Raw genomic sequence first — 12,477 nt, 5'->3', positions numbered from 1 at the left:
AGATTCTTCACTCCTGTTGGGGTTGCAGGTTCAATTCCCTTGATGGAGGTCAAGGATCAGAGACAATTAATCATTATCACAACAGCACCACATTATGTGTGATTAACTATGTGCGTTTTATTATTCGGGATAGCCCAGTATTTATAGCATAAAACCACAAAGATATCAAATAAATTCTCTGAAAGAATAATTATAAGAGAATAGGAATAATCTTTTTTTTTTTTTTAAGTGAGGCAATTGGGGTTAAGTGACTTGCCTGGGGTCACACAGCTAGTAAGTGTTAAGTGTCTGAGGCTGGATTTGAACTCAGGTACTCCTGACTCCAGGGCTGGTGCTCTATCCACTGTGCCATCTAGCTGCCCCAGGAATAACCTTTTAATCTTTCAGCCTTGGCAGAGCAAAGTTTGTATAGCTGAGTCTTCAGACCCTGGGAGGCCAGCCAAGCATTGTCTCTGGAATCTCTTGCTGCCTCAGTGACCACAGCCCAAGTATGGGGAAGGGGAACTCAGTCAGAGGGGTGACAGAGAGCCTTCTGGGTTCTCCAACAACCTCCCAGTAGTGTTTTCTGGAGCTGAAAGACTATTCCCCAAGGACATAACAAGTAGATATTTCAATATTCTTGGACTAGATCAGATAGTACATATTTCTCACTCTTCAAATTTTCAGATAAAATGACATAGGGAAGGGGCAGCTAGGTGGCTCAGTGGATAGAGCACCAGCCCTGGATTCAGGAGGACCTGAGTTCAAATCCAGCCTCAGACACTTAACACTTAACTAGCTGTGTGACCTTGGGCAAGTCACTTAATACCAATTGCCTCAAAAATAAAATTAAATTAAAATGACATAGGGATCCATGATTATATTTACTGCAAAGAGAAGAAAGGGAAAAGTTGAAAGTTCTGAGAGGCTTGCAAACCTTCTGTTTCTAGAACATGTTGAATGCAGAGAGTAAGTGTAGACCCATCTGTACTTAACTTTTTAGTTGGTGAGTGATCTCTTTCCTAAAAGGGATGTTTAACATCTTTAAGTCTGGCTACTATCCAAAGCAAAGTGCACTCTCCTCACCAGTGGTAGCACTGTTGTAAGTCCTGGTGGCTCTGTAATGTACTCACTGAATTCTGAATTCTTGATTTTTAAATTCTCTTCTTTTTGTTTTCAAGATTACTTAGACAGTCACCACTTTCTGGGTTTTTCTGGGTAACTAAATTTTTGAAAACTGACAGATGACATAGAGATTCTCAAACAACTCTAGAGTCTGCTGGCCAAGCTAGACAAAATAACCACTAAAATGTTCATGAGCAGGGGCAGCTAGGTGGTGCAGTGGATAGAGCACTGCCCCTGGAGTCAGGAGGACCTGAGTTCAAATCCTACCTTAGACCCTTGCACTTACTAGCTGTGTGACCCTGAGCAAGTCACTTAACCCCCATTGACCCACAAACAAAACAAAAAAATTTGATTCCCTGCTTAATAAAACATTTGTTTAAATTTTTACGGGCATTATAAAAATTTTATTTCTCTGGTTTCCTTCTCTTTTAGGAAGTAGGTGATTTAAGTCTTGGGAATTGGCCTTCCCATTCTTCAGAGAACTGGCCTTTGCCTTCTCTGGTTTTCCCTTTTGGGAAGAGATCTAAATTCTATTAGGAGAGTGTTTTCTTTGGTTAATAACTTCTGGACTAGTTATGTTGATTTATAGTTTCTATGCCCCAAACTATTATTGCACATATACGACTAGTTGTGGAAATTCTATGCCAGGCATAACATCTATTGTTGGGGCCAGAGTTGAAGCCCTTCCAACTGATGGAATAGGCTAAAAAGGGTTAACAGATAATTTAAAACCTGAGCTCTAACTTAAGACCTGAGCTCTAATCATTAGCAGCTAAAAGGGGCTAACAGATAACTTAAGACCTGAGCTCTAATCAACAGTAGCTAAAATGGATTAACAGATAAACTAAGGCTTGAGTTCTTATCACCCAGAAGGCTTGAGATCCTATCAACTGTTACCCAGAGATTCTGGTCTTTATCAACTAATAATACCAAAGAAACCTAGAGAAACAGAAGTCAGAAACCTTAAATAGCCATAAATAAGCAGAATGTTTAAATTGGCATTTCTAGATGACAGGACACCTAGAAACCAGATCCTAACATAAAGAGATATCATAAACAGAGAGACTCTCTAGTTCTGACAGGTTTAAGCATTTCTTTATGAACATGTGCATAAAGACCAAATATGCCCTTAGGTTTACCTTATGACTCTTTAAGCCCCCAAAACACCCCCCCCAGGGAAAAAGTTACCTTCCTCAGGGGGTGTCTTAGGACCCCAACAACTCCTTAAGGAGGAGATTAAGGTAATGAGGAGATAACCCACTTTTTCTCACTATAAATATAACCATTTTCCCTCCCCCTATTTGAGATGCTTTTCTTTCCTTCTTTAGGAGATCTCCCTGTGGTCATCTGTCTTCTAATAAAGTTTGGGAAACTGAGTCTTGTAATTCTTTGGGACACCTCATGGTCAATTTGATCAATGAAATCCATCCCTACATCACAGCTTCCAAAGACCTGCCATACCATATACCATGATGACATAGCTTTTAAAAGGCAACAAAGTAGGATTTTAGTAGAATTTGGGGAAAGTATTATTTTTCCCACAATTAAAACAATATTTATACACTCAGCATTTCTTTCATTTGCCTGCTCCAATACTTTACTTTTTCACTAACAGTTTCCCAAGCCTGCAATGCTCTCCCTCTTCATCCTTGTCTCCTAGCCTCCCTAGGTTTCTTAAAGTCCCAGAGAAAATCCCATCTTCTATAAGAAGCTTTTACCCCCATCCTTTTATTTCTGGTGCTTTCCCCCTAATTTATCCTGTTCGTATCTTGTTTATACTTATTTGTTTGCATATTATCTCCTCTGTTCAAACTGTAAGATCCTAGAGACTAGGGACTGTTTTTCAGGTTTCTTTGTATCCTTCAACACTTAGCTCAGTGGTTGGGGCATAAATGTTTATTGACTTACTAAGTTTATCTTCAACTTATCCAGTTTTAAGTGTTTTTGGCACATGCTCACATCACGTAAAATTAATATGTGGGAGACGCCAGAGACATGCTTCTGAGCAACTGGAGGGCTGGCTTAGTTGAGCACAGTCTGCTTTGGCTTCCAAGGTGGTTTAACCAGCACTTGCTGGTTTTAAAATGACTTGATTATGGGGCAGCTAGGTGGAGCAAGTGGATAGAGCACTAGCCCTGGAGTCAGGAGTACCTGAGTTCAAATCTGACCTCAGACACTTGACACTTACTAGCTATGTGACCCTGGGCAAGTCACTTAACTCCAATTGCCACACACACACACACACACACACACACACACACACACACACCACACAAAATGACTTGATTTATGAAAGGGGCAGCTAGGTGGCGCAGTGGATAGAGCACCAGCCCTGTATTCAGGAGGACCTGAGTTCACATCCAGCCTTAGACACTTGACACTAGCTGTGTGACCCTGCACAAGTCACTTAACTCCAATTGCCTCACCAAAAAAAAATAAACAAACAAAAATAAAAGACTTGACAAGGACTGTCTCCATTACTTTCTTTTTTTACAGGGTAATGAGGGTTAAGTGACTTTCCCAGGGTCACACAGCTAGTAAGTGTCAAGTGTCTGAGGTCAGATTTGAACTCAGGTCCTCCTGAATCCAGGGCTGGTGCTTTAGCCACTGTGCCACCTAGCTGCCCCACTATCACTTTCTTTCAGAAGATATACACATAGTAGTATACATATTTTCTTCATCTATTAGACAATGAGCCCCTAGAGATCAGAGACAATATTTTTGCCTTTCTTTGTATCCTGTCTTTACCAATCAGTTGTATAACAAGCATATATTAAGTTTTTACTAGAATTACTTATGAAGAGCATTATTAGCAGTTAGCTAAACATTGTAGATACAAATACAAGCAAAAACAAACAAACAGGCAGTTCATGGCCTCAAGGATTTTAATAGAGGGAGATAGTAAATCAATAAACATTAAGAACCTACCAAGTGCCAGACATTGATAAGCATTTTTATTCAGTCTTTTTCACCCCATTAGGGGTTTTCTTGGTAAAGATAATGGAGTTGTTTGCTATTTCCTTCTCCAGATCATTTTATAGAAACTGAGGCAAAGAGGATTAAGTGACTAGCCCAGGGTGAGGTAGCCAGTAAGAAGTACACTTGAGAATCATCAGCACAGAGATGGAAATTAAGATCAAAGTTAATGAGATCACTTAGAATTGTATAGAGAGAAAAGAGAAGCATCCTGATAAATTAATTGTGTAGAAATCTCCCAACCACTTGGTGACCTTTTATTTGAAAGTCCCCAAAACCTGTGCAAGAATGGTCTCATGCACTGTAACAATTATTTACTATTCTTGGATAAAAGATCCTGCAATTTTGTTAAAAGTTTATCTTTCGTAATTGTAAAAGTATTTAGTCTCTTTCCCTTTTCTCCTACCCTTGAAGAGAATATGATTTCTTATTCAGATTCTAAATCCTGCCACCTGCATTCCAAATAATTCCTTTTTCTCCTTTGCCTGATACACCACTCGCTCTACCCCTACATCTCTCATGAAATGCTGTGTTTTTTTAAGTTGTCCCAGAATGCTTTGAACTATACAAACAGGCCGGAAACTGGCAAATTTGTACCTAAAGAAACTGAATTTGTTTCCAGCAAGAACTGATTTCTTAGCCTGCTACAATGGAATCTTTAAGTTTGGCCTCCTGTCTTTGGCCCCTTGTCACGGGATAACTGATATGTTTCTGTCAAGAAAAGGAGAGAATTCCCTAACAGCTCAGATGTAAGGTCCACTTAGTTTCCTTCTCTCTGGATTTAAGGAGTTTTTTGTGTTTTTTTTTTTGGGGGGGGGTACATAAAAAGTTCCCAGTTTGGTCACATTCTGTCCAAGTCCTCAGGAAAAATTCCTAATGCATAGACTACATTCCTTGCCAGTCTCTATTTAACCACTGGTCGCTTTGTGCTTAAGGCAAAATTCAGTATGCTGGAAACATTTGGGTAATTGAACAACTGACTAGGTTACTGTTCATGGATAAAAAGGCTTCTTGAAGAAACTGAGGAAAATACTGACTTCTTTTGGGTTTCTTTTGTTATGCCAAATTTAATAATCTAGATACAAGTGAGATGGTTAATGAGTATCTAAATCACCTGGATTTGATGGAACTTTCGTATTATCCAGGTAGATTCTATGAGACCCTGGATTGATAGAAAAAAAAAATGCCTTTTGACAAAGACTTTAAACTGAAACCAGACAGTTCCTATTTATTTTCCCCAAAAGAATAAACACATTTAAATGTCCCTTTGAAATTCCCATTCACAGGGAGCAGCTAGATGGCAAAGTAGATAAAGCACCAGCCCTGGAATTCGGGAGGACCTGAATTCAAAACTGACATCAGACAATTAACACTTACGAGCTATGTGACCCTGGGCAAGTCTCTTACACCCCCCCCCCCAAAAAAAATCCCATTTACTATCTTCTTTTCCCGCAAAGTAAAGGGATCTTATTGTTCTCCTGATCAACTATCTAGACCCCCTTGTGTTTGATAATACCCTTTCTGTTTCCACACAATCTAATCATAGCATCTACTTTAAGTTAACTGCTAAACTGATTTGTATTGTTTGACTGACTTACATTTGTGGTATCTATTTTGGGTCAATTTGTAGTATGCTAATAAAATTAATGTTACCCTATAACCAGTGAAGGAAAAAAAAAGGTTTAAATGCTGCCAAAAAAGGGAAAACCTTTGAGAATTTTTCTTTGAAAGATTCTCCGCATGTTATATTTGCTTGTTATTGAGATGAAATAAATCCTTAGTTTTCCTACCAATTCTCTGATCTGGTTTTGTTAGGTTCTCACTTCTTGTAGGAGAGGCAGGGATTGCCTTCTCTGATCTGCCTGTGTGAGTTTCTGGTTTTGTTTATATTGTAGGAGGATAGGTATGAAAACTATGTATTAATTTTTGACACCTTTAATCCAGAGTTAAGGACTCTCCCCAGATAATTTGGCCAGTCCTCTCTTGGTTGCTATCCTGATTCTGAGGAAGCTTCTTTATTTTAGACTAAGTTTATAGGGTGTGATCCAGTGTCTTAAAATGGCTTTGATTCATTCCAGAAGGGGATCAAGCTTAGTTTGATTGTTTGATAAAAGGAAAACAATGTTCTTTTCAAGTCTAAGCACCGGAGCCCAAAATGGTTGATTTCTCCCATACCCTAAGTGAGAGGCAAAAAAAGGAAACAGTAACTGACCTCAGGGAACTTACTGTTGACTGGGGGGGATTAGGTCAAATAAGGCTGGAGAGGTAGGTGGGGAAAAAGAAAAAAGGATTTGATGGGGCAGCTAGGTGGCGAAGTGGATAAAGCACCGATCTTGGATTCAGCAGCACCTAAATTCAAATCTAGCCTCAGACACTTGACACTTACTAGTTGTGTAACCCTGGGCAAGTCACTTAACCCTCACTGCACCACCAAAAAAAGGGGGGGGGGCTTTATTTTGCAGGGACAGTGAAATTTATTTAGTATGTGTCAATCAGGGCATGCATCATGGCTATAACAAAGAATTAAGTTTCTTGATATTAAATATAGTTTTCTTACCCATCCTCCTACAAGATAAGAAACAGGTCAGAGACATAATAATATCTCATACAATTTGTTCACCCAGATCAGAGAAGGCTATTTCTGCCTCTCTTACCAGAAGTAGTTACCTCACAGAAACTAGATGAGAGAATAGATAGGAAAAACATAATAACAATTTAATATTTTGTCCCAAGAAGAAATATATAACACATGAATATGTGGAGTCTCCCCTACTAAGAAGGAAGCTCAGAGTTCCCCTTCTTTCTAAGGGTTTTTAAGATTTCTTGGCTCATTGGTTAGAGAATAACTTCATTGGCATGATACCAACCAATCCATTACAAATGTAGATCAGTTAAACAATACAAATCAAATTCAAATACAAATACAAATCTCAACTTAAAGCCGATGCTGAACAGGAAGGGTATTGTTAGAGAAAAGGAGGTCTCTCTTCATGGGGAATAAGATAGTGAATGGGAATTTCAAAGGGGTATTTGAGTTTGTTTATTCTTTTAGGGAAAGTAAATAGGGCTTGTCTGGTTTTACTTTGAAGTCTTTGCCAAAAGGCATTTTCCTGCTTTCAATCCAGGGTCTCACAGAATTTACCTGGATAATAAGGCAGTTCCATCAAATCCAGGTAATTCATATATTCATATTAACAAGTTCAACTATGGCCTTAGACATTACTAGCTGTGTGACCCTGGGCAATCATTTAACCCCAATTTACCTCAGTTTCCTCATCTGTAAAATGAGCTGGAGAAAGAAATGGCAAACCACTACAGTACCTTTGCCAAGAAAACCCTAAAGTCAGGAAGAATTGGACACAATTGAACAACAACAATCAAATGGGTCAATCAGGGTCAAATATTAAACAAATCAACTACTTTAGCTAAATAAAATTTATCTGTTGATTTCAATTTATTAAGGGTAATTGGGTACGCTATTATCATCTCCTTAATCTTGAATGCTAAATAACTGATTTTTAAATTAAAAAGAATATTTCAAGTAATAAGTGAGTCTTATTTTTCTGTCCCTATGCTCAAGCAAAACAAAACAAAACAAATAAGAAATCACTTCATATATCAACATGGTTCTGCAAAATAAATCATTCCTACACTGTTGTAGTCTTACAGTCATGTTCGACTCTTTGTGACCCCATGGACCATATCATGCCAATAGTGTCCTTGGGGTTTTCTTGGCAAAGATACTGGAGTGTTTTACCATTTCCTTCTCTGGTGGATTAATGCAAACAGAGGTTAAGTGACTTGTCCAGTAAGGCTAAATTTGAACTCGGGTCTTCCTGACTCCAGGCCCAGTGCTATATCCACTGAAATGCCTATTTGCCTCCAATTTCCACAAAAGCCATGTCTAAAATATATTTCTCTGTATTTTAAAGTAATTATTTCTCAGTCAGGAGGTGAAGGGGAGGGTGGTTCACCTTCATTGTTTTGTTCTCTTGGTTTATCTTTGCCTGTTATCATTCCTTGATCTGAGTTCTTCTACAGTCCTCTGAAGTTGATTAATTGATTGGGTGCTTAATGTGGATTGTTTGTTTCTTGGTGCTGTGTGTTATGGGAATGCCGTGTCTGAGGGAAAACAATCCTCTTCTCAACGATTCTCCGGAACTCAGCATCGAAGATGTGACAAAGGCAATATCAAGATCTTCAAGATAATATAGAAGATAAGGATAAGTGCTCCAGAATCCCCCCCTTTTGTTACATTTCCCTCCCAGTTCTTTGTAATGCCCTTTGATCCTTTTTGTTTTGTAAAGATACAAAAAACCAGTCTTCTCTTACTCCAGTGGGACAGTCACTAAGGTAATCTGTTCCCTGGCCATATATTCTCCTAATAAATCCCTCTTTATTTTACAAGATTCGTGATGAGCCTCCAGTTCTTTGGGTGAGCTAGCCCCTTGATCCAGGTCACAATCCCCGCCTCCCCAACACTGAGCACAAGACCTCAATTAACAATACAGGAAATGAAAGATCATTTCATTTAAAAAACTGAAGATAGAGTGGAGACTTGAACCCAGCCATGGCGGGACCTGTCCAGCTGGGACTGCTGACCCTGCTGCTGCTGGACGCCTCAGTCAGTCCTGGCGGATCGCTACATCCCGGACTGGGAGAGCCTGGACTCGCGGCCGCTGCCCACCTGGTACAACGAGGCCAAGTTCGGCCTGGAGCGAGTGGTTCTGGTAATTTCTGGGAGACCGATAAAGACGCAGAGTATGATACTTATATGCGCCAGAACTACCCGCCTGGCTTCTTCTACGCCGACTTCGGACCCGAGTTTCAGGCTAAGTTCTACGACCCCAAACAGTGGGCGAAAAATCTTCGAGGCTTCCGGAGCCAGGTATGTGGTCCTGACCAGCAGTAATAGATCTTGGAACTGGAATTCTACGGATGTCGGACCCCACCGGGATCTGGTGGGTTATTTGAGATCTGCCTCCGAGAGAATATTCATTTTGGACTGTACCACTCACTCATGGAGTGGTTTCATCCCTTCTCTATATATATATATCTGACAAGGAAAACAACTTCACAACTTAGAATTTTGTCAAGGACAAGGCCCTTCCAGAACTCCATGATCTTGTGAACAAATACAAACCTGACCTGATTTGGTCTGATGGTGAATGGGAAGCCCCTGACACTTACTGGAATGCCACTGAGTTCCCGGCCTGGCTGTACAATGACAGCCCTGTTAAGGATCAAATTGTGGTTAATGATCGATGGGGGATGGGCAATCCTTGTAATCATGGGGGCTATCTTACCTGCCATGATAAGTACAGGCCAATGACTCTTCCAAAACGCAAGTGGGAGATGTGCACCATCCTTGACAAATACTCCTGGGGATATCTGCGAACAATGGAGAGCAGACACATTTTGACTGATATACAAATCCTTTCGGATTTAGTTCATGTCGTGGCCCTTGGAGGCAACTATCTGCTCAATGTTGGGCCAACAAAAGATGGAATTATTTCCCCCATCTTTGAAGAAAGGCTCCGTTTTGTGGGGAGCTGGCTGAAAATCAATGGGGAGGGGATCTATGCTTCAAGGCCATGGAGGGTGAAAATGGAGAACATCACCACCACTGAGAACATTGACAATGTCACTGTCTGGTACACCACAAAGGAATCCACTGTGTATGCCTTCTTCAAGACATGGCCAGAAGATGGAGACCTACATCTGACCTCTCCTGTGCCAACAGAAAACACAAATGTGACAATGTTGGGAATCACAGATTTGTTGGTGTGGTCAGCCGACTTCTCTTTATGGTTTCATTATTACCCTGCCTCCATTTATCTCCAGCTATTGCAAACATGAAATTCTGGACCCTCAAACTACAGGGAGTGTACTGAGGCCTTGTGTCCCAAGGGGACAACATCAGTGTCTGTGACTCTGCCAATTTTGATTTTTGCTTCAAAGACAGGAACATTGCAATAAACTGACTGCATCTTTCCTTAACCTAAAGAAGAATTTTCTAGTTCCCCCTGGAACAAACCTAGAGGGATTCCTGCTTCCTTAGGGTGGTGAGGAGAATGGGAAAGGAGGATTTACTTTTGTTTGCATTCTAATCTGAAAGGTACCATGTCACTTGCTATTCAATTCCCTTTCAAAATAATTAAAGAACAAGTTACCAAAAAAAAAAAAAAACACCAAAAAACTGAAGATAAATCATATAACGTTCAAAGCTATCAGTGGGAGATAGAAACAATTACCAAAAAAAGGTAAATAGTTAATTTCATTATAATTAAACAGTTCTCAGAAGAATTGCAATTTATAACAATTATATGAAAGAACTCCTAATAAAAGAAAAACAAACTAGAACAACTCTGATGTTCCACTGCATACCTCTGAAGCAGAGATTCTACTGTGGAGTTATATCCCAAAGATTTCATTGGTTCAGGTTACATATAAGTCAAAATGTTTATAGCATCTTTTTTGGGGGGGGGTAGGAAAGAAATGGAAATAAAGTAAATGCCGATTTATTAGGGACTGGATAAACAATTATGGTACATGAATGGAATGAAATATTGCTGTCTTCTAAAAACTGAAGAGTGGTACAAAGAAGCACAGAAAGATTTAGATGAACTGTTGTAAATGGAAGTAAATGAGCCTGGAAAACAATGTAATCTAAATAACTACAAAGATACACATTGAAAGAAAATCACTAGGAAACAATAGGAACTAAATACTGTAAAAGCAGAAAGAACAAGCTTGACTCTCCCCCCAAAATGAGATACTCCAAAAAGATATCAGGATAATTGATGTTGGAAGGGTTGTGGAGAGTCAGGGACACTAATGCATTGTTGATAGAGCTGTGTATTATTCCAATTGTTTGGGGGAGACTTGTGACCTGGATGGGGGGAGGGGCTAGCTCACCCAAAGAGTTGGAGGCTCATCATGAATCTTGTAAAATAAAGAGATTTATTAAGAGAGAAATATATGGCTGGAGAACAGATCACCTTGGTGACTGTCCCACTGGGGTAAGAGAAGACAAGTCTTTTGTATTTTTTACCAGACAAAAGGGAGGGAAGAGCATTACAAAGAACTGGGAGGGAAATGTAACAACTGGGAAGGGATTTTGGAATAATGGGGCATCAGTAAGATATGCAGCAACCATCCATATCTTGCATACCAATGTACCAGGGTTGTACTCAGCAACAACCAATTCTCAGATGGGAGGCAGAGCGGCCCCTCCCCTGGGAGAGTTTGAGGATTCCTTGGGGGGTTGGGATCTTTAGGTTTCTTGGGGTCCCACTGCATTCCCATAACACAATCATTTTGGAAAGCAATTTGTAATTATGCAAAACCCCCTAACCCTTTTTCACAGGTCAGGGTCCATGGGCTATGAACCAGGTCACAAGACCCTGGGGTGAGTTTAGCATAAATTTAGAGAGTAAGATCTAGAATGCCACATTCCACATCTACAAAGGAAAGTATAATGTCTGCCTTTCTGGTGAATAGGAAAGCAATTACTGAGAAACCATTCCTTCCCTCTCATAGGAAACGTGTTGACCTACATACTGCAGGGTAAATTGGCAGAAGCCAACAACTGAAAGTAAGGAAGGGTCTTTTTGAAGGCCGAGTTGTCCCAAGGAAGTGCATTTAAGGGTAAGCAGGGACCTGGCAGTTTAGCAAGTAGACAATAACACTTCAATAGGAATTTTCATCAAAGTTCAGATTTGTGCCAAGGAAGGAGTCCATGTTCACTACTTGGTTAATTAAGACTGTTTATTGGTAGGTGAGTGGGGTATAGTGGACTTGAGTCAGTTCAGACTCTGAAGCTGAAGTCTGGAAAGTACCCAGCCTCCAGTCCCTGTTATTGCGAGACCATTCTGTCCATATTCCATCCCGTTGCTAAAACACACCCCACCCTTGTTTTGTGGCCAAACAGGTTGATGTAGCAATCTCCCTGAGAAATACATATTTTGCCTTACTGAATATGGTGTACCTCAACACTCCTCCTCTTTGCTGTCTCCTGTTAGTGCAGACCCATACTGATACCACCCCTCCCTTCTTGAATTGCAAAGCCCCCTAGCTCCTGGTACCACCCTTCCCCTCACATGGGTGAGGTGGTTTCTCAACCACCTGCCCTGTCCCTTTCCCCTTTCTCAGAGCTAGCTGAGCATGCCTCCATACCTTGATCATGAGCTCAACAAGAGTACCAGGTGGGACAGGATAGGATGCTAGATTGTGAGCCCACCTAGTGCACGAGGGGACTGCCCCCTCAAATTTCTATAAAAACCCAAATCCTGAGCTCATCAGCATGTTCCTCATTCCTTACATGGGGTCGCCCATTCTCATGAGAATGAAATAAATCTGTCTCTGCTTGACCTGGTGGTCTCCTGGAATTATTTG

General features: G+C 40.4%; 1 pseudogene; it reads left to right on the top strand.

The window, feature by feature from the left end:
• The first annotated feature begins 8,650 nt into the window (after positions 1-8,650).
• Positions 8,651-9,974, top strand: LOC122748090 (annotated as a pseudogene).
• The last annotated feature ends 2,503 nt before the right edge of the window (positions 9,975-12,477 follow it).

Source organism: Dromiciops gliroides, chromosome 3 (assembly GCF_019393635.1).
Source record: "Dromiciops gliroides isolate mDroGli1 chromosome 3, mDroGli1.pri, whole genome shotgun sequence".
Taxonomy (NCBI): Eukaryota; Metazoa; Chordata; class Mammalia; order Microbiotheria; family Microbiotheriidae; genus Dromiciops; species Dromiciops gliroides.
Note: the sequence above shows the minus strand (reverse complement) of the source record. Positions and strands in the feature narration are given on the sequence as shown.